Below are 23,242 nucleotides of genomic sequence, written 5' to 3' on the forward strand. Positions count from 1 at the left end.
GTGGACCTTGGCGGAACGGGACTCCAGCGAGGGTGTGGTTTTAGGGGGCGCAGTGTCTTTCTGGGGAACCGCGGCCGGGTGCAAGAACCCGGTACCACAAGACCAAATGCGTCAAGATTAGGGCCTGGTGGAAAATGAAGGGACCAAACGTTGGACCCTCGACGTGAATGGGACCAAAGGAAAGGCTAACAGTAATTTTTTTCTCTCTATGGCGGCGGCCCTCCGACTTGTTTCTACTTGTTCGGCGGCCAGCGAGGACGGACGTGTGAAAGGTGAGCGGCGGCGGCGGCGGCTTTTAAACATTCGCCCTCTCTTTTTTTCGTAGTTCGTGAGCTTGTACCTTAGCATGAGAGTATCAGATTTTGTTGAAACCATCACCAGTCGGTCGATTAGCTGTACGTTACTGCCGACTAGGACCTAACTTTTATTTGTTTCGGTCAACGTTTACTTAATTTTTTACTTAACTGCCCCCCCCCCCCCTCGTAAAAATAAAAAGGCCATTTTCTTCAAACGAGTGGCCCAACCGCATAAATAACCACCCGATCAGAACCAGCTTACAAAGAGGAACCTAACGGCTAACTCTTTTCATTTGAAATTACAGTTTCAATAAATGTATAGCCAGAAAACTTATAAAACATGGTTAACACGTGGTCCAGACTCTTGAAGGGCTCTAACTTTTTAGGAAAACGCATGACCACTAAAACAACAACACCGTGTAGTTAAAACACAAGACTTACTCGCACGCATATTAAAGTTCAAATTGAATCGCGATATGTTAAGCGGAAAACTTGGAACAAACTGGCAAAACACGGGATCTGCAAGGGACGCTTCCACTCTGAGGCTGAGTAGGTAAAAGAAGTTGTACCCCCGTAACTCAACCCCGTTCAGAATACAATTAGACAATGCCGGCTAAAATCAAGTAAATTGGCTGAATACGGCATTTTTGTCGATGTTTTGCGAAACCCAAACTTGAAATCTGCCGCACCACAACCGAACCGGAACATGAAGTTTTTCTCGAACACCCGGTCTTACCGAATAATAAAATCCCTCTAAAAGAACCGTAGTATATTTCTGCACGTCAGGGTTAGTCTTTTTTTTTTGGGGGGGGGGGGGGGGGGGGGGAGACAGTATTACGTAATTTTAAGCCGAAAAGGCGACAGGCGTGTTCAACTCAGACAAGACCTTGCAGTGTTGTAGCTGACTGCGTAAGCGCGATGGCCAAAACTACCGCGCCCAATGATAACCTTCAAGAGTGGCATGCAGTGATACCAAATTTTATTACAAATCATGATACTGTAGGAAGAAAATTACAAAAAATTACGTTGGAAGCTGTATCACTGCTACTACTGTTTGCTGCTTCAAATATATTTCTTATGTTCACTATTATAGGAGGTCCCGTTTCAGTCCCTGACTATGGGACCTCCTTCTGTATACAAAAAGTGTGTAATTTATCGATTGCCTAGTAAAATCCTTTTCTGATTCTGATTCTGATTCCGCGCTAACTATACTTTGAGCCCGAATATTGGAAAACATTCTTTATCCTCATTACGGCAAACATGTACCCAGTAATAAATGCGCATATCTAGAATTTGTTAAACATTAGAAAAATTGGCACTTAATACATTTTGGAAATAAACACGCATTCTGCGACAACACAGCCAGTAATCAATATTGATATTTTTCTACAAACCCGTATCCTAAGCGCAGGAAAGCAGCTTTTCTTTGTATAATTAAACATTTCTTTTTGGTTTTTTGCATTTTTTTATTGCAGTCATACCATTTTGTTTCAGAGCTGGTGCTGACAGGAAGCGTCTTTTCCACACATCACTCGTGAAAGACACGAAAGAAATTTGTTTAGTGTTTCGTAACCCTCTGAGCATGACGGCGAACCACATGCGAATAATGAGCAATCGTTATAGCGCCAATGTTTTCTGATGCCCTGATAAAGTTGTTCAATGCGTTGAATAACGGAGCATGAGTCACCAGGGTCTATTGCTGGTTTGAGTGGCGTCTTTTCTGCTGGAGTCGGAAAAACAACAATGCCTGAATTTCCCATGTTAACGACCGTGGTTGGGGTTTTAATTCAACCGTAGTCTTGTACTCAGCACTTCACAGGCCACGTTTGGCTGCACTACATAAAGCGTTAATTTTGTTCTATATTTCCGCTCTTCGGGGTATTCTTTTACGGATGCTTGCTAGGCCTGCTGGAAACTGCGTCTTTCTCAGCTTTGCGTCCTACCGCGAATGTTATCCTACCACAACTAACGTTTGATTTCTTGCCCTATTACTTTCATGCAGGAGCGTAACGACATGTGCCCCTTGCCGACAGTGACACGGAGGATAGTCATCTCCTCTCAACGGACAAGTATCTCGTGCGAGTGGACCATGCTGGTGCCATGGACAGCAGCGATGTGGCTGCCCTAGGTACCCAGAATAGCCCAATACTGGGTGCATAGCCTAGACAACGTGGGCCCAACAGGCCTTCGAAATCGAGATTTTCAGACATTCCGAGTGGAGTACGGTTTACTTGTGTTGTGCATGTTGCTTACACAGGGTTACAATAAAAACTTGAAAGTGACATTTTCTTTGTCGTGAATATTTTAGGTGGCCAAGAAATACTGTTTCTGGTCTCTTATTTCTGCTTTCTGAATTGTCGGTCAATTGGAACAACACTCACTCCCGATGGGATATTTGCACGAGCCAACACATCGTCTTTTAGTATGCACGGTTTATCCAGAGGGGAGCATTTGCAGTGATGATCATTTAGTTTTGAAAGTATCAATTGGTCTAGGGGGAGTAATGGGAAATATTAACGATTGACACTCAGAGGAACAACGGTTGGTCTCCAGTGGACCAACCGGGGAGACAAACAGTTGATCTGCAAGGGACCAACAGTGTTAGTCGTTATGCTGGACCAAAAGTTGAACAGTCAAGGGATGAATTGTAGAGGGACTAACAGTTGCTACCCTTGCTCTTAGTCCCAAAAAAGACTAACGCTTGTGCCAACACATTTAGTCCCCAAAAGACTAATGCTCTAAAAAAAGTAAAAGGACAATGCTCCTTAGCCCGTTTTGGCTGAGAGTGTACAACCGTTCCTTTTTCGCGATTTTAAACTGACCGTTTTAACGCTATAAAAGCTCGGTGTCACGCAGGTAAAGACGTCTTAGTAGATAATCGTCATATAATTTGCGTTTGGATCCTGTTGATAACACAAGAGGTAGAGCCGTTTTCTGTAATCATACTCCATCCGTAGATGGCCATGTTTCACTGCAGAACAGGCAACGTGAGAAAGCCAGCTTCCGAAGACCAAGCTCACACTGAAATTCTGAAAATACGCATATGCATTTCTGACGAGGCATATCACAAACAGTTGTGGCCCTCTTATAACAAAATATTGAGGCCGCAGAGTTTGCTTTATTTTTTATGAGACCTTGCCGGTCGATCGACGGGACTATGGGGAAATGGGGTAGATTTTTGACAGAACGTAATTTGTGCCACTAAGAAACATCTCCCTTTAAAAATGTAACATGCGAGATTCATGGCTTTGTTTTGTGCCTAGAGTATTATGAAATAAGTTTTAGAAACGGCGTATAAATGCTGCCGCACGGCCTGTGGCCCTTTTATTGAAACACATGTGTTTGCATACGGTTTATTCCTTGTAACCAAACTGAACTTCAAAATAATAATGTCCGAGATGTTTGAAGGTTCATTTTTGAGGGGAAAGGAAGAATTAGTATTTATTATGGTTTCCCGCGTAGTTCAAACCTTCGTCGTTGGAGTCGACATTATGGCTTAAAATTGGTGTTCAGAAAAATTAGAGCCGCTTGAGGCTTCAACACAAGTGAGAATTTCCTAGCTGCTTCCATTAGTTCCGCTTTTATCCTCGTAGGTGAACCCGATTACATTGTTTGCATTGAATCTAAATCCGAATGCTTGATGTTACTTCGTCATGGGGTCATAGTATTTAAGGGACCCTGCAACACTTCTTTAAAATCTTAAATGTTCTCAAACCGTAGTCAACCAACATCCACTATTTAGATTAGGGGATACGCACACCCACCCGTCGACGGAGGAGCATCGTTTTTATAACCTGCAAAATCCATAATATTTGCCATTAATCCATCTAATTCTACTTACACCCACTCAATTCTATCCTATTTCATATTACTCTTTCTTAGCCCACTTTAACGTTGTTTTGATGCAGCTTAACACATCCTAATACATTCTATTTGTACTCATCGTTATCCAACTTGATCCACTTTATTTCAGCCTAATACCACAGTACTTTACCTTAACACCTCCTAATCTACCTTAATTCCTCTTAACCAACCTCAATCCACCCTGATCTAGCATAGCCCAATATTATTTCATCTTAATTCTGAAATTTACAAACTAATTCAACAAAATTTCCCTAATATTAATTACCAGTAAAATTAACAGCCATTATAGCAATCGGCAATAAATCATCAACCCGAATTAATACTCTTCAACCAACGTGAATTCATCTTCTTTTGTCTTAAGGCACGTTAATCCACCGTAACTGACTAATTCTTACTATCCGTCACTGATTAATCATTCCTCGGTAATCGCCCCCTCCCTTATGTAATGCCTTCAGGCCCTTAAGGAACAAACAAATCAAATGAAATGAAATCGTATGTCACCTCTTTGAACGGCTGGCATACTTTGATTTGTTTCTGGCCTTGAATTGGTTTGCTTTAGTCAAGGTTAACCTCCGATGAATACTTAAAACTTCGTCCTTAATAAAATTCTGCAGAAATTGAGAGAATTATCTACTAACGCCGCTTGTCTTGAGGGTGAGTTTTCTCGAGCCAAATGTTTTTGGTTTTTCTCAATCCTGTCCGACCAATTATCGCCATTTGCGCTATTATAACGGTTAGAAGTGAAACTTTCGCGAAATCTGCATTATTGCGGAAATGCAGGGCGTTACATGGTTCGCCATTTTTCGTCATGTTTTCTTTGTATTTCTCTTATTTTTTAGTGTCTGAAAAATTCTTTCTACCAATTATCTCATTTCCGCTAATACAACTATTATACGTACAACTTCCACAAAATCGGCATTATTGTGGAAATGCCATGTGTTATACGTTTTGCTCGGCTAACATCGCTGGTTTTCATTAAAGTTATTCTCTCTCTCATTTCCGTACTTCTTTTATATTTTTCTTATTTCTTAGTTTTCCGAAATTTAGTCCAACAAATTATCACCATTGCGTTATTATGAGGATCACATTTGGAACTTTTGCGATATCTGCATTATTGTGGAAATGCAGGGCGTTACGCGATTCCCCATTTTCCGGAAATATTGAATATTTTTCATTTTTATTTTTAAAAATTTTGTTCCACCAATTATCTTTATTTAGGCTATTATAACGATTACAGGTGGAACTTTCGCGAAATCTGCATTTCTGTGGTAGCACCATCCGTTATAATTTCTCGCTATTTCCGCGATTTGAGATGCGACTGCATCTCGTTCACTCGCCTTGTCCCTCCATACGGCGTTGTTGTCCTTCCACGCTCCTCCCCCTACACTATATAAAAAATAATAGTTAGCGGCGCCCGGTTTCAATCCCACGACCCTGTGGGCGGAACGCGAGGTACATGGTGCTCTTCCCACTGCGCCACAAAACCGAGACAGAATGAAATGCTACGAACGCGCCTTATATCCTTGACTCATTCAAACTACGTCAAGAAGCTACTGATACAATGCATGATGAGGCAATGATTAACACTTGCAATAAAAGAAAAGAAGCTCCCACTTAAAGCAACAATGATGGAGTAAAGGTCGTTGCGACAGCAAAGCCCCAAGCATACCACTTAGAGAGATTGACCAAGATTGGCCAATAAAACATAATAATAATCATAAAACATAATAATCATACGCGTTCCCGACACGTTTCACGCGATTTCAGAATCAATCCAACGGAAACACCAAGGGAACCCCACGATGCGTCGCACCTACACAGGGTTCGCCTCGCGGGGAGGTGGGCGCAATTTTTTTAATATATATCTCGTTTTTGAGTTTTTCAAAATTTCGTCCGACAAGTCACCTCCATTTACGTTATTTTAATTATTACATTTGGAACTTTCGCGAAATCTGCAGTATTGTGGAAGTGCCAGGCGTTACAGTTTTTGCTATTTTCGTATTCCGATTTTTTTATTTTTTTGTTTTTTCAAAATTTTGTTCGCCCAATGACTTGCTTTGCCGCAGACCAGGCTTGCCGCAAGTGTGAAGACCAAGTCGCCGAACCAAGCCGAGGAAGTGGCGGTGGCACTCGCCATCGCGGACCCAAGAACAAAGACGGTGCTGTGTGATTCGCGAACGGCAGTGCGCAATTTTGCGAAGAACCGGGTGAGCTGTGCGGCCGCGCGTATTCTACGCAAGGCCGAAACCAACAGCGACAACGACGGTGTGGTAATTAAGTGGTTCCCCGCACATGCGGGCGAAGGGGTGGCGAGATCGCTGGGGCTCGCCAACCACAACGAGACGGCCAACGCCGTGGCGCGAGGATTAGCCGGCCGTGCCACGGTAACGGCGGTCGCCGACGAAGTGGATCGCCCCGACAAGGACACCATGCCCAGTTACAGCGAGGTGATCTCATGGTACAGACTAGGAAGACGAACGATGGCCTTGCCTCACCCCGGGCTGACTAGGGAAGAGGCGGTTGTGCTCCGTCAACTACAGACAAACTCAGCGATTACCCCAGTGCTAGCCAAGCACCTGTGGCCGGAGGTTTACGTGACTGATGTGTGCAGACTGTGCGGGAAGGAGCGGGCCACGCTGGCCCACATCCTAAAAGACTGCATAAGCGCGAACAATGCCAACAATGCCGACGTTCTCCCGCCCACGTAGAGGAGGCGAAGAGAACCAACGACTACGGCGTGCAACGCAAGTCCGTCCAGCAGATTCTAGCGGCGGTCGAGAGGCAGCGACCGGACGGGCCGGAGGCAGAAAGGGGGAACCCGAGTACGCCGAAGCCCGCCGGGAGCGACTCTCGCCGCTAAGAAGACGTCCGGCCTCGTCGACCCAAGACTCCATCCGAAGAGGGTGGGGTAGGGGTTACTGCAGGAAGCTTAATAAAGTTGTTCTCTCTCTCTCTCTCTCGCCCAATGACTCCTTTTGCGCCATTATAACGATTACAGGTGGAACTTTCGCGAAATCTGCATTATTGTGGAAATGCCATGCACTATACGTTTTATCATTTTCCGCAGTTCTTGAATGCGTTCCTTATTTTTAGTTTTTCAAAATGTCGTCCCACCATTTATCTCCACTACGTTAATATAATGATTACATGTAGAGCTTTCACGAAATCTGCAGTATTGTGGAAATGCCACGCGTTATACGGTTTGCCATTTTTCGTAATTTCTAATATTTTTTTTTTGTTTTTTAGTTTTTCAAAACTTCGTCCGGCCAGTTATCTCCACTACGTTATTATGATGATTACGTTTAGAACTTTCGGGAAATCTGCAATATTGTTTAAATTCAGAGCGTTACACGTTTCGCCGTTTTCCTTGATTTTGTTATATTTTTCTTATTTTGTTAGTTTTTCAAAATGTCGTTAGAAGCAGTATCCCCATTTACGCTATTATAACGATTACAGTTGGTACTTTCCCGAAGTCTGCATTACTGTGGAAATGCAGGGCGTTACACGTTTCGCCATTTTCCGTAATTTTTTATATTTTTCTGATTTTTTAGTTTTTAGATATTTCGTGCAACCAGCTATCTCCCTTTACGCCAACATAACGCTTACGTGCGGCACTTCCGCGATATCTGCATTTTTTGTGCAAATGCAGAGCGTTACACGGTCCTGGCTGTGGGGGAACTCGGCAAAGAATGCTACGCATTAAGACGTCGCTTATTTTTAAAACACGACTGTTCGCTTTTCAGTTGTGCATGTTCACGGTAAGGCTTAGCGGTATCGTTAATTGCCTGGCTTACTGTTCCAAAGACATTTCTTCAAAATAGCCTATTTCCAGCAGAGAGAATACGAGTGGGCATACCAAATGCCGTAACATTTGTCTATACTTTGAATCCACACAAGTCCTTAGACTGCCTCAATGCTGGGTTATGTTGAAGATAGAAAGCAGGTTTTTTGCCTGCATAAAAAGTGCACCAATAACGAAGCACACAAAAGCTGAATTTTATTCTTTAGCAAGGCGTACTGGTGTGGTATTGTCCCGACGACAGGGAATCTGGTTTCTTGACGTTGTTGTGCTCACCGAGCAGAGGAGCTATCGCAGTAGCTGTGTGCATAGTCCAGCATTGCAAAATTTTGCTGCTTCAACCTTCCCGTTACCGGCGGTGCTCGACAGCAGCCTTTAGTCGTGCCACTTTCTGGACCTAGACCGCGACGTAGCCGCTGCCGTCACCGTGCCGCACGACTTGCACGCTGTGCAGTTGACGCAGCGCCCCGTCTGCGGCGGTTGGGGCGATCGGGGCGGCGAACGCTGCGGCGCTGCTGAGACGCGTCTGGAACAGGATCGCTTTGAACTGGGCAGAGCGGTCACGTAGACTGGCTCTTTGGCTGGAGGCTGCGGCACCGTGCCCCGTCTCCTGCGAAGCAGCTCCTCGAGGCACTCGACGCAGGCGTCAGAGTCAACTCCAGCCCCCACCATGTCCATTTCGGTCTCGGACTCCGGTGCAATCTTCGCGTACCAGTTGCCGTCATCCGCGAGCTGCATCACGGTGGGCACCTTCTGGCGCGTCCTCAGCATGGAGCGCGCGGGGGCCGGTTTCACTTCCTCGAGGTAGATCCTCTTGCCTTGTGGCACGACGCGGACGATGGACGGCTCGGGCGTTAGTCGGTCGCTGTCTAGAGTGTACGCCTGCACGCGGGTGTGGGGTGGGCAAGTGTCGCACTTGGCGCCCGACACGACCTTGGCTCCTCCCCCGGCATTGATGACAGGCTGCAGTACTCGCGTGGCCTGGATCTGCGACGGTGCCATCCTGTAGACAGTCTTCCGCGAGCGGCCCGCAAGACCTCCGCCGGCTCCCGAGAGAGGCAAGCACACCACGTTGCCGGGCGACACTGCCGCCGACTGCGTAGTGCTCGGCCCCGGATTCATCAGGTACACGGTCTTCGTGGGTGTCTCCCTGGCAGCGCTCTCCATGGCGGCTGGATGTCTCGTGTCTTACCTCAGACGACTGCCAGTCGTAGTCGCAGCAATTACTCTGCGCGGTGAGGGAATTTCGAGTCCGGACTGTTGGGTTGGTAGTGCAGGGCACGAATTTTGAAGCTCCCCGCTGAGCCGAGGAGCGCTGAGGTCCGAATCGTCGGCAGCCGCGGTCAGAGGCCTGGCTGTCTGGTACGCCCCTGAGAATGCCTGCTCGTGCCCCGCCACCTATTGCGTGATGATGATGGGACCTCCTATGGCAGGTAGAATTTTTTGAAGAGGACGACGTTGCGGAGAAACTTTCTCGCTCCGACAACACATGCTTTCTTAAATTTTCAGACTTTCAACAATCTTTTCACTGAGGTTAATGCGGTAATTCAATTCGTGAAATCACGGCTGACGCCTCGTCGCATAGAAACGGATGTCCAAGCCTGCATCCACATACCCGCATTGGCCGAGAATGGCTACATAATTGTGATGATGATCACTAGAGATCGGAATTTTAGGCACGAAAAATCAAAGTTTTCAGCCCCTATTACAGACACTGAAAGGTGCCATTTAGGCATTCATATGCAGCAAATACTGTCGTTTATGCCCATATAGGCTAAATTCGTGTTTACTTCAGCAGCATATTTTACGCCAAATTTTTACTTGCAGTAATAACGGCGGACAGGTCTTGTGCTGTGGGACCCTAATGCTATTTTCTTTGTAAAAATAAGCCACACAAGAGCTGGTATTTTCAGATATTTAAGTGAAATAAAGGGTGACTCGACAATAAAAGAAAAGCTTAAACGCCACTACAAGCCAGGCCCACCTCAATTATTTGCGGCTTGAAGTTTTACCTCATTTCTGTTCATAATTGTGCGCGAAAAAATAACACAACATTAACGAAAGCTGGGAGAGCCTGCTTGTACTTTGGGAAGGTGCATGACCTGATCTGTGCAGCTTTCCCGCTTATGGCAGTCCTTCAACAGTGATTACTGTGTAGTTATTTAGAGAAATGTGACGTTTTTTGCGCAGCTAATATCGGGGGTGGAAACTTGCTTTGGGCACACTATTAAGTCTCGCACTTTACGCGATTGAGTTTCTGAGACATGAAAACTATCCCATAGAAATGCATGGGGAGTAAGACTTGACAGCGAAATACACAAAATGTATTTAGAATCCTCGAAACTTATTTCAGTGTTTTCATCCCCACGTTGACTTCTTGCTTTATCCCAAATATCACTTTCCTGAAGTCGCTTTGCTAGGTTTCTGAGAGGTCGGAATTTTGAGCGAGGAAGCTGGGCATGTTCAATCTGAAACATCAAAACGTTTGGTGCTCTTAACCACCGGCAGCTCTGTTAGCACGGAGTGGTGGTGAAAAAACGTTGTTGTTTGAACCGACAAAAATAAATAAACGAAAGCTGGGTGGCCCCTCCTCAGTTCAGGGAATCCAGGAATTTTATGTCCGACAGGAGTGGCTTTCTCGGCAGCTGTTACTTTGAGATGATGGCGGATATGTCCTGGATATCCGAAATGAGCGCAGTATTCTTAGTCATAGTGTCGCCCAAGCTTTCCGCTGCGAAATTTCTTTCTGGGAAGAGCGTGAAATAAGCATACGAATGTGCCCATTTTCGTTAAAGTGTAGCGTAGTGTAAATAATTTCGTCTGCGGAGCTTTTGTCATCTGCAAAGCTGTTACAACCACCGGCGAGTGTTTTTGTGGTGGTTTTCCGTCCTTAGGCAAGTTTTTTTAGAGGCAACAACAGGCTCTGGTCGAAGAGGCACAATCGTTTACTCCTGCTTGCCGAAAACACAACTGCAGACTGACGAAAGATCTGAACTGCCTGTGTTTATTCGTTGGAAGATCAGAACGACCTCCTCAGCCCTTCACAGCACTGATGAATAACGTAGATAGCACAAGGAAGTGCAATGTTTCCGTGCAAGTTGCTCAGCTATTCAGTTCTCCTGGAGCATATTTTTGAAGCTGCGGGAATAACACCATTGAAGAACTATGCTCTATATCATCATCATCGTCATCGTCGTCGTCGCCTAACTATGCTCTATATCATCATCACCACCGCCATCATCATCATCATCATCATCATCATCACCTTATCTACACCCACTTCGGGGAGAAGGCCTCTTCCATGGATCTCCAATTATCCAGGTCCTCTGCTAACTGCGGCCAGAGAACAGCCACGTAAGAATTCTCGTCGGGGTTTAGACAAGCGGCTAGTTGCCAACTCACAATTGCCAAAAACAGAAAATATTTAACCAATTGTTGCCCACAAGCAAAACGTCCAGCCAAGAAACAGCAAGAAAAAGAGAAAAGAAACAATAAGACTCGTGCAACCACTGATCATAACACTTCTCCTGAACTTGAACACCTCAGGTACTGCTGGAAGAGAAGTTTATGCTAAACTCGCTTGCGCGAAGTATTGCTGACTTCTTTTCGTTGTGGTGTGCCGCCACTTAATCGGTATTTATATAGGGCAAATCTGATAACCTCCCCCATTGTGCCACTTTTGCCAAGAAATTGAATCCCAAGAGCATTTCTTTCCTTTTTGCCGCCGATTTTCCAACCATCGGAGAAGGCTGCTGGAGATTCCCCTGCTACGTATTGGACTGCCTTTGACTGTACCGGTGCATTTGTCGTTTGGGGGAACTAGGCTGGGCCGATGCCATAGGGACGTGTGCAGCGCCATCCACTCCTTCATTTCGGAGGCAGCTCGTCTGCAGTGTTAAAAACATTCCATTTAAGCTGACGTTTACTATAGTTTTCCTACTCTTCCCTCTGTTTTTTTCGTGTTTTATTTATCTCTCTCTCTCATTAACCTAGACCAAATTCTTTCTTTTGCTCCATTATTTTGCCTCGCGTGATTGATTGTAATGGAAACATAACTCTTCATGGCCAATCCCCTGCGCCATTTTTCAGGCCACCACCACCACCACCAACCAGAACATTGCAGAGCCTCCCGTACCCCAAGTTTAGCCGCATCAAAGAAAGTGAAAGAAACACCATCATTAGGACAGCATATAAGCCAGTTCCTAACTGCGCAATTTTGACCATGAGACAAATTAACACAAGGAGGACCACCAGGGTAGCAGAATGAACATACATACACGGGTCTAGAAGAAGGGGGCGGCCCTTTTTTACTCGATGGAGGGATGAAATAAAAATATTAGAAGGAAAGAATGGACTCGGGAAGCGCAGGACAACAGCGCTGTGAAGGTCAACTCGAAAGGCCTTCACGCTGCAGTCGTCCTAAATAGAATGTTGGTGATAATGGCCATGAATAGGTCCTCTACTTGTGTCTTCCTACCGAATTTGAAGAAATCCGAGAAACCACTCTCCTAGCACCGAGACAGGGGGTGTAAAAACAAAATTGGGAGGGGCCATCACACCCCATTTGAAAACAAATAGACACCCCCCAACAGGCAGCCTAAAATATAAAAAAAAGACACGCAGCCCCCGCTTTCCCCCTTCGAAAGCAAACCACTGCAAACCAAGCAAACCCATGAAAAAATATGGATACAATTCTACACAAGAAGGGGCGGAATGGCAGGCTCAAGTTTATTGGGGGGAAAGTCTCATTATCATGAGACCCCAGTGTACGCAGACTCCGGGATGTACGAAAGCATGAGGCCCCAATCGTTGTAGTTGACTACTCTTGCAATCTTTGTGAATGTTTGACCCTCCAACATACAGGAACAAATAAGTGGAAGTCGGAGCCATTCTCTTGGCAATCCGAACATCGTTACAGTCTCTCAAAGCGTAATATAGAGTTTTCTGGAGGCTAAATACCAAGCGCTTCGGTAATAATATTCCCATCCATAATGTAGAAAGTTAAAATCGTCACCTGGACAGCCGGATCCAATAGTCTGGAAGCGAACGACGCACTATGCAAGAGGCACACGATCTCACCTACCGCGCTCCTTGAGACCATGGCTACCACACTTCCCTCTTCGAAAAACGTTAAGAACGAATCGTCATCGTATGCCTAGGAACGCAATCTTTCCCATTGCTACAGTGACGTCTCGATACCGAAGAATCGCAAACATTATGGACAAAAAGCCAACACCGCTATATTAAAATTTATGTACGTTAAGGTGTTCGATAGTAACCTCAGACATCAACTTAGAACTCTGCTAAAATAAGGAAAACATCCACCCTTTTGCGCGAAACCCAGCCACGTCCAAGGGCATGGCCAGGGTAGAAACACTCCAACATAACACATTTCACTTCTTCGAGGCATGGGAGGCAGATTTGACCAGCTCGTTACCTTAAAGGAGCACTGACACGAAAATTTCATGTTACACTTTTATTGCTTTTATCGATGCTTAATGGTCTGGCGAACCTGAAACAGCACTTCAAATACTTCAGCGCGCTATAGTTAATTACATTGAACGGCCTGAAAATCGTTTGTTTCAAATTCCCGCGCTTTCATCCCGAACGGCGCATATGACAGAGTCCCGGTTTGACCTCACCGCTTTGTGCGGACGTCACCGGCGCCCGCTTGAGAGGGTGTTGCGCCCGCTCGCCGCTCGTGGGGCCGCGCGCGTGAAGTGACGTCACGAGTTTTTGACCAGAGCTGTCGCGTCACTTCTTTTTCCTCTCCTGGAGTGATGTCACGCTGATGTCCATTTGCTGAGTGCCGCTCCGCGCGCTGCTCCGTCGGCGCGATAAATGAGATCCAATTGAACTATGTTCTTCGCGTCGCAGGCTGCTCATATTTCAGCCAGGGTATTCTGTTGAGTGAAGGAAGCGAACTGTGCAATAATATTAACGCCGAAAATTGGTGTCAGTGCTCCTTTAACATCAGCGCGAGCTGACTTAGAGAGCAAGGGAAGGGATTGCCGCACCTGGTGCCGTAGACTCCGGTTCCACCTTTGAGCTCCCTGCCATCTCTTTACCCCATTTTCGTAAACCACAGCTTTTTAAATGCTGAGCATTTCTTTAACTCACATGTAGCGTCCGCCGTCCGTCCGCAACAGCTCAGCGGGCAGGTGCGCCCTCTCCCCCACTCCTCCTCTCCCGCATCACGCTACCCTCCTCACTCTCAACAACAGGTCCGCACCCCTCCCCCTACACTATATAAGAAAATAATACTTACCGGCGCCTGGTTTCGATCCCACGACCCTGCAGGCGGAACGCAAAGTACATGGTGCTCTACCCACTGCGCCACAAAGCCGACACAGAATGGAAGGCTACGAACGCGCCTTATATCCTTGACTCATTCAAACTACGTCAAGAAGCTGCTGATACAACGCATTCACTACCTGTGGGCGGAACGCGAGGTACATGGTGCTCTTCCCACTGCGCCACAAAACCGACACAGAATGAAAGGCTACGAACGCGCCTTATATCCTTGACTCATTCAAACTACGTCAAGAAGCTGCTGATACAACGCATTCACTACCACCAACTCCCCAAACACTAAACGTTAACGCAATACACCCACCCCCTATGCGACGCATTTACTCGAGTCCCCCTCGCGGGGAGATGGGCCTTTTTTCCTGAACAAAGATCTTCTCTCTCCTGCTGGCTAGTCCATCTCTTTTCGATAACCTTTCGTGCTCATGAAGCATAGATCGGAAATGCAGCAGCTGCGTATGGAAACGCTGCGTTGGAGTCGAAGTATCGCTATCCCGCCTTACATCTTAGCATACGAACGTAGATGTCTCTGCAACTTTTTCTTGCAAACGCGGTGCGACAAACACCCTGTTGCTGGCTTTTGAAGCAAGGGCCGTCCTGTCAGACCATTGAGTCGAAAGACCAAGAAACGTCTATATAACACCAAAAAGGCATTTTTAGGTGCTAAGGGGCCCTTATACGCCCATGTAGTAAACATAGGCGCGAAAAAGCCTATGTATTCAAAATCGGCACTTATAGTCAGAATAAAATGATATATAAAATTCCCCCTTCCTTTAGTTCATGCTTATATGTTAAATAGGCTTGATCCGGACTCAAGGAACAAAATAGCCATTTTGTCGAAAATTCCGATCTCTAATGATGATAATTTCCGCATAAAAAGGCCCACACTAAAGAAGTGCATAGGCCAAGAAGAAGAGTTTACTTAGAGATGTCACAAGTACAAGAAAGTATTTAGTTAGTAAATACATCAATACAAAAAATAGAGATCTAAATATACATGAATACTCTAGAGGAAAGGAAAAACAGGAAACAGTGCTAAAAAGACGAGTGGCGCACTACGATAAAGTAGTGCAAGGATAAAAGAATGGAAGGAAAAGACCACAGTCCACTGAAAGTATCGTACCTCACACAGTGCCTTCACACGATGACTCTGTACGACCCTTTTTTCGTTATTTTTTGGACGATGTCGATCGAACCGCCTTTCACTGGCGCACTTCAATATAGCTCAATCATGTGGTCTGGGCACCGGCGTCAAAAGGATATTCACTCGGTCCCTTCCTTTGCATTCACTTTGACCCGCACTCCATGGATTGCTATTGAGTGTTTCACGCGATTACTCGACTTTCTGGAGCGATGAGTACGTCTGTGCGGGCAAAGGTGGAGAGCACAGTTAGGTGCCAGTAGAGGCAGGATCTACTTTATTATTTTATTCTGGCTGTGAACGGTTATGACAGTGCCAGCCTCTGAAACTGGGGCACACCTACTCCATATTGCTTGGTTGTAGAACCCCAACAACATACAGATAGCACAGGGGGAAAAGGTAGAAACTGGGTGATTAGGACGCATCGTGTCAAGACTTTTGTGTGCTTCCCGCGTATCAGTAGCAGTACGGGTCGTTCGAACGCGTAAGGCCGAGACTGCTCCGTTCATGATGTACGCTATTTCCATTCGTGAAGTTCCCGTATGTCCCACTCTTCCCCCAGTCTGCAAACACGCTGGCACAGAGACAGCAGTGGGTGTTGGCAAAAGCCTTATATAATACAACGCTAACCGAATAACATGAGTAAAAAAAATTGCCTTCAATCCACGCTGTGAAGGTTGTCGGAAAGAGAAGCTTTAAACGACACCCACAACAATTGCCCAAGCGACGTCACTTGAATTCACACACGTGGCTCTACAAACAGCCAACCAGAGAGTCTGCCAGCCCTTACCTGGAATTTGCGGGGCGGCGTCCCGAGCTCCGCAGCGTCGGGCACGGCCGGGTTAGAGCGGGGGACGCCACCGCTGTAGCCCGGCCGTGCGTCAGGGGAAAGAAAACGGAGAGAGACATCTTTGGAAGGGTGAGACAGCGGAACCTAGTCATCGTGATGTGCCAGCTCGGGCCTACACCACCGCGCTATACAAGAACCGACACCGAAACAATTCGGCACGTGAGCTTAGTGATTCCCATTGATACCAATTTAGGCTAGTTAGTTTAGTAAGTTTAATAATTCCGAGAAAGCTGACGGAAATTTTATAATCGCTATTTATCAGATCCAATTGCTCCTTTCGCATTTTGTAATACCTCTTAAAACACAACAGGATTGGTATTCACCAATTTAGAAAACGGAGTCCCAGTCTTTGCAAGCAGTGCGCAAAAGGTAGCGTTTCTCTAGCGGCCAGAGGCCTGTATGTGGTGTCTACATTTTGTTTTCCCGCCCTGCAAACCAATCCTTAACGTATCTTTGCCGTACGACCACTTGATTTCGTCGGGTCCGGGTTACCCAGCTGGTTCTGTCGAAAAAGTGAATCAAGCCATGCGAAGAAAGCGCGCAATTCACGCGAAGGAGCCCCAAAACAGGCCCAAAACAACTGTCGCTAAAGGAGACGACAAAGCCGTCCCGCCGTCCCACCCGCTGGGGCGAGCAGTCACCTGCGTGCGGGGAACGCTGGGTAACAGCGCCCTATCGCCGCACTACCTACACTGTCTTCCGTGAGTGAAAAGCACCCTCCCCGACCCCAGCCACGTTAAGAGTTTCTTGCCCTGCACGCCACGAAAGAACCGTCCGCAGGTAGAGGTAGAAAGCTTTGCTTTAAAAAATACCGGTCAAACAACCATTTCAATCACGAGTTCACGCGAGCCTTAATTTCATAGCTTCCCTTTTGAGGTCTCACACTTATTCACAGCGCACATTCAACTGAGGCGAATGAACCAAGGCTCATAAAATTGCTAACGAAATAATTAAATCCCCCTATCAGTCCTTGTCAGCCAATTGTTTTAATCAATCAATAAGTAAATACATGAATAGTTCAAACAATCGCTCATTAAGTCCACGCCGTGCAAATATAAAGTTAGGCTTGCGGTGAAATTTTCAGCATGACTCTGTTGTCCCGCCTGAGTTACATTTTTGTTTGTTTTCTCAGGTTTGTGCCGCGTTATCCCGCAATAGAGCACAGGAACACAGCCAAAAAATGAAACAGGTTCATCAAATATTTTTTTTTCGGGGGGGGGGGGGGGGGGGTGAGGCTGGATCCAAATGCGATGGTGTAAAAAGAGAGAAAAACTGGTCATGCTTGCATGGGAGGCAACCATGCGTTCTCACATAGATCACCAGTTTAGTTTCTAGATATTGTGGGAACGCGACCTTAGCGCGTTCCCTTTGGTTCGGCTTCGCCACGCCACTTGCTCCTCGCGAGAACTTGCTCGGCAAGACGTCGGCGAGGGGGATCGACCTCCTCGCCGTAGGAGTGTCTTTAAGCCGGCGAGCGCGCGCGGGGTGCGAGCTGCGGGAGGGAGTCGGAGCTCGGGAAGCGAGGCGTCAGGACGTGCCTAGCGACCTCCTTCCTTCGAGGATCGGGCAAAAAGGAGGGCGACAATGGCTGCCATCGGCGTCCCAGCGAGGCAAACGCGAGCGCGCTGAGGCGCCCCCGGAGATGACTGTTGTCGCGGGGAGTCGAACCTCTCGATTCCCTTAAATTGCCCGGGCGAGAAACTAGATCCTCGCCGTCAACCAGCTAGCCTGCATGCTCTTTGAATGTTTATTATCCTGTAATAAATGTCAATGAGCGAAAACACTTGTCGCTTCCTTTGTTCTGGTGAGCCACGGCCCGCCGCGGCTGGCGCGGTACAGCGCGCAGCCGCGGGGTGGGGGCAGATAGCTTGCTAGCTGGGCGAGACGAGAAGACAGACTGATTAGTCTCTCTCGTCGCCGGTTTTGCAATTGCAGGGAAAAGTAAACCAATCTACTTTAACCCCTCTATAACCCCACATCTGGCGCCCAACGTGGGGCTGGCTCTCGGAACATGGAACATGTCTTTGTTCGGTGTGAGAAAAGTTCTTTGTCCGAACCTGACAAGTGTTACTGTTAGCGTGAATCAGATCGCTAGCGGAGGCAGGCATACTTTCTTGAGAGCGGAGTGAACGTTGCTACATTGTGCTAGAACATGTGAGCGCCGAGTTTTCTCAGTGCGCCGTTTAGGCGGGACGTTTCTGCCGCGGCAAATTGAGGCACTGAAATTCTGAAGTCCAGCACCCATGACGCGCTAGGGCATAAGGCCCGCGCTGTAATTGCAAGCCCGAAGTGAGCGAGTACGGAAGCTGCGTTGTTTGGCCCGATTTTCTTTTTCTCTGCTGTCTCTTTTATCGACTCCGGGAGTCGGGGCTCTTCGAGCCGTGTGGCCAGGGGCCACGGGTGCCGTATGGGCTGTCTGGTATTGCGGCTCGGCACCGGGCGTTCCGACATCGCGAGACGCGATGGGCGCCGCCGCTCATTAAGCTGTTTGTGTTGCAGCGAGCGGGTAGGGCCGACGACAAAGCCGATGTCTCCTTCACGGCTGTGCGAATGGGGCAGTAGAGCAAGCCTCTGGGTTGCCGGTCGTTGTCAAAGATGCGGGTTGCCCGAAGGCTTTTCGGAGCCGTCACCGCGTGGGAGAGGGCACGACCGAGGAGGACGTAGCTCGGGAGCAGGCGGACGGGAAACGGCCCCTCTTCTCCACTGAATGGCGGGGTGCGTGTCGTCGGAATGCTTGTTTTAAGTGGTTCTGCACGTAGCAGGGGAAGATCTCCTTCGCCTCGAGAAAGTCAGTTTTTGTGCGCTGTCGGAAACCGTCTTTTGACAGCCGCAATTGTTTAGCGTTGTGCCACACGGCCGATGCTGAGGAATAGCATTTCTTCCTTGCCTGACTTCATGGCTTGCGGGAATGCCGATGTGATACGCAATGCGAGTTGAGTCACCCAGGCTTGCTTGCTACGCGATGTCTGTGATGCCACCTGCTGCTCCGAGTCTACGAGCGTTCCAGAGATGGGGACCACTCGCGGCTGTCCTGGCGTGGCGGCTACTTGGAGGCGGCCTGGCAGCGGCTCCGTAGGAGCACCCTACGGCTGCTGTTTACCTCCATGAGGGAGGGCGTGTTGGTGCGGGCGGCGCCGTCGTGTGCTTCATGGCTTGGCGTCACTTCGGTGCTGGGCCGCACTTTGCGGTCGCGAGGCTCCTGGACCTGCGGATACGTCCTCGGTGCGTCCGGGCTGACAGCAGCAGCTGTATGGACGTCATCTATCAGCGCAGTTGCTACACTTGCTCGGGCTGGCTTCAGCCCTACGCTTCGAAACCTTGGCCTGCTGTCTTCGGCCAGGGCCGGACGGGACCTGCTGATCACCACCACCGACTGAGAAGGGCGCCAGTGCGAGTGACAATTGCTCGAACCGGCCTACGCTGCGCTACTTCGAACCCTGGGCTGAGAACTCTGCAGACCGGGGTGCATTGGTGTTGCTTGTGCCTTCTCGGTGGGACGAAATGCAGGCAGCCCTTGACACCGCTGTCGACGACAAGACTGCATCTGTGCATGACATGCGTGTTCGAACAACCTCGGTGTTACCTGCGACACCTGAGCGTTAGATTGTGCATGTGGCTGACGATGCCTGTTTGATGACGGCGAGTGCGAGGACAGCTACTACGCGGGGGCGAACCTTCATGTTCTGTATAGTGTTACGAACATTGCGTTTAGATGTCCCCGTGTGCTATTCTTTCCACCGTACGGAAACGTTTAAGGTTGGAGGGATGTGGGAACGCGACCTTAGCGCGTTCCCTTTGGTTCGGCTTCGCCACGCCACTTTCTCCTCGCGAGAACTTGCTCGGCAAGACGTCGTCGAGGGGGATCGACCTCCTCGCCGTAGGAGTGTCTTTAAGCCGGCGAGCGCGCGCGGGGTGCGAGCTGCGGGAGGGAGTCGGAGCTCGGGAAGCGAGGCGTCAGGACGTGCCTAGCGACCTCCTTCCTTCGAGGATCGGGCAAAAAGGAGGGCGACAATGGCTGCCATCGGCGTCCCAGCGAGGCAAACGCGAGCGCGCTGAGGCGCCCCCGGAGATGACTGTTGTCGCGGGGAGTCGAACCTCTCGATTCCCTTAAATTGCCCGGGCGAGGAACTAGATCCTCGCCGTCAACCAGCTAGCCTGCATGCTCTTTGAATGTTTATTATCCTGTAATAAATGTCAATGAGCGAAAACACTTGTCGCTTCCTTTGTTCCGGTGAGCCACGGCCCGCCGCGGCTGGCGCGGTACAGCGCGCAGCCGCGGGGTGGGGGCAGATAGCTTGCTAGCTGGGCGAGACGAGAAGACAGACTGATTAGTCTCTCTCGTCGCCGGTTTTGCAATTGCAGGGAAAAGTAAACCAATCTACTTTAACCCCTCTATAACCCCACAATATAGAACAAAAGTTGCTTTTCTTTTGTGATCCGAGCTTGACAGAGTACATGATGTTCTCTACGAAATCAGAAATCGATCCACTTACAGCAGAACTTAAAGCCATTCTACTGGCCACCGCCCTGCTTAAGAGGGATCTCCCGTCCATCAAGAGAAAACACAAACCCCCTAAAGTCGTCATATATACTGACAATGCAGAGGCAATCAGCACAATGCACTCGCCAGATCCGCATGACTACACCTCCAATGCAATTAGACGAACCATCGACAACCTCGCCGAAATGAATGACACCACAATTCTTATAGAATGAACCCCCGGCCCCCAGTCCAACCCAGGGAACGAGACGGCTCATCGCATGGCATCTGTGTAACTTCGTACCTCCCGGAACTCTCATGCGACGCCCGCCCCGCTTCCCGCTTCCCTCAACAACCCCGTCATTGAACTCCGTATCCGAAAAAGGCGGCGACGCCGTCACCTCAAGGAAACGACCCCAAGGCCAGACCCACCAGTTCCCGAGGACATCCCGCGAGGCCTCCAGGTCCTTCTACACAAGGCCCGCTCCGGCACAGTGGTCACTCCTGACGTCCGCGACCGATGGACCTGGTACCGGCGTTTCGGCAGAAAAAGACCAGATGGCTCACACCTGTTCCCCCCCCCCCCCCCCCCCCCCTGTGCAGTGCCGACCGACCCACCATACACCACCTTCTCTGGGACTGTGCCGGACTCTCCGAGGAACGGCGTAGGTGTCTACCTCCTCACGTCACGTCCCTTCAAAAATGGATAACGCCTTCGAGCGACGTGAAAGGAACTTTACTGACCCTGTGGACATTTGCTGGACGTACAGGTCTGTGAAAATCACCTAAATCAAGTGGTCCGTGTGCGGGCGGACACGCGTTGTGATTGAACCCAATCCCCCCGGTGGTTTATCTCCCCCTCTTCCTCCCCTTCCCCTGCCCGAGGCGTTCGACCTCTCCCTTCTAGATAAATTCATTGATTCAGTCATTCATTTGTGACCCTAAATTACAGGTAACGTACGAAGCTACACGGTTACTTTATCGTTGATCGTGTCCGGGAGCGGAACGGGCTTCAGTGTGCACTTCGGCTCTTCAGAGTTATTGCAACGAAAGCATGGCGTTTCGGTGCGGATTTATTATTGGCGAGTGAATATAAAAAGGAAGCCACGTTGACTGGTGGCTGCAAATAGCTAGCAGTTCATTCACAACACAACGTATAAAATTCCCCGAAGAAAGTACCCAAGAGAAGCGTGCATGAACACTTGCGCAGATGCAATGCGTAACCACCTGCACCTGCGAGTATAGCAGACGACGGGTCACGTGGCTTTAGCGCGAAGCGCAGGTGCACCGCTGTAACTTGCTCGTTCTACGCTAAATGCGGTGTCTGCATTAAACACCTTCTAGCGCTTATTAAATAGGGTTTCTTTGCTTCAATGCACTGCTGGTCTTCCTGTACCGCTGAGCGATGAACTATATAGAATTAGGATTCCTATGTGTACCATTTCCGAAAAGTGGTCATTCGTTCATTTTACCTTTTTTTCACAACAAGAAACAGCGCAATCACCGAGTCATCATTGCGAGTTCTCATAAAGAAATTGTAATGTAACCCTTCACCACGACGACGTAACTTCCGAAACGGCCCGTAAAAATAAATGCAGTATCCCAGGACCCACAAACCGGTGCAAATCGACTAAGGGGATGCTTTCCACTTCTGCTTGTACACTGGTAGCATCACTCTCCACCCGCCGCGGTGGTTCAGTGGCTAAGGCGTTGTGCTGCTGAGCGCGAGGGCGCGGGCTCGATTCCAGGCCGCGGCGGCCGCTTTTCTGATGGAGGCGAAAAGCGAAAATGCCCGTGTGTACGAGATTTCGGCGCACGTTGAAGATCCCTAGGAGGTCAAAATCAATCCGGATCCCTAGACTACGGCGCGCCTCATCGCCTGCATTGCGTCGGCGCGTTAAACCCTACAATCGAACACGAAGTGACCCGTGTGCATCAGGCCTTTGATCTTGATGAGTTGTCTGTCTTCTCTAGGCGTAGTGTGGAACATTCACGCCGTCTTTCAACGCCAGCACGCGTTGTTTACTTGCCTCAAGTCTTCGACCCAGCATACGTTCGGGGTGTGCACAGTGAAAGCGCTAGTCCTCCCAGATGCCTGCTCCAAGCTCAAAGAACGTGATACGCGCACCAACTGCATGCTTGCTTCCCCTGTATCGCTGGTGCAACACTCGGAGGCCAGCGCTATCTGGCGTAACTTCCGGGATGCCAGTCGCCGCTACGGCCCTGTGGGCGGTATATGCGGAGGTAAGCGCTATCTGTTGTAAGATTAAGTTGAGCGTGGCTCACAGCGACGATGCAGCAGCGGAAGCAGCCGGAAAAGCGGGAGGGGATGCAAAGAACGCTTCGCCTTCATACATGACCATGGCGTGGGCTTTTTTCTCACGCCATCGTTTGAAATGCTTTGTGTTAAAGTTTCACACTTCTATCAAGTAACGCAGGCTCTCCACTGCGAGTATTCTACGGTTATGAGATAGACCGAAAAAGATACACAGGAAAAAAGACC

The sequence above is a fragment of the Haemaphysalis longicornis genome, unplaced genomic scaffold (assembly GCF_048455015.1).
Source record: "Haemaphysalis longicornis isolate Haplotype H1 unplaced genomic scaffold, Haemaphysalis longicornis Haplotype H1 scaffold_4, whole genome shotgun sequence".
Classification (NCBI taxonomy): Eukaryota; Metazoa; Arthropoda; class Arachnida; order Ixodida; family Ixodidae; genus Haemaphysalis; species Haemaphysalis longicornis.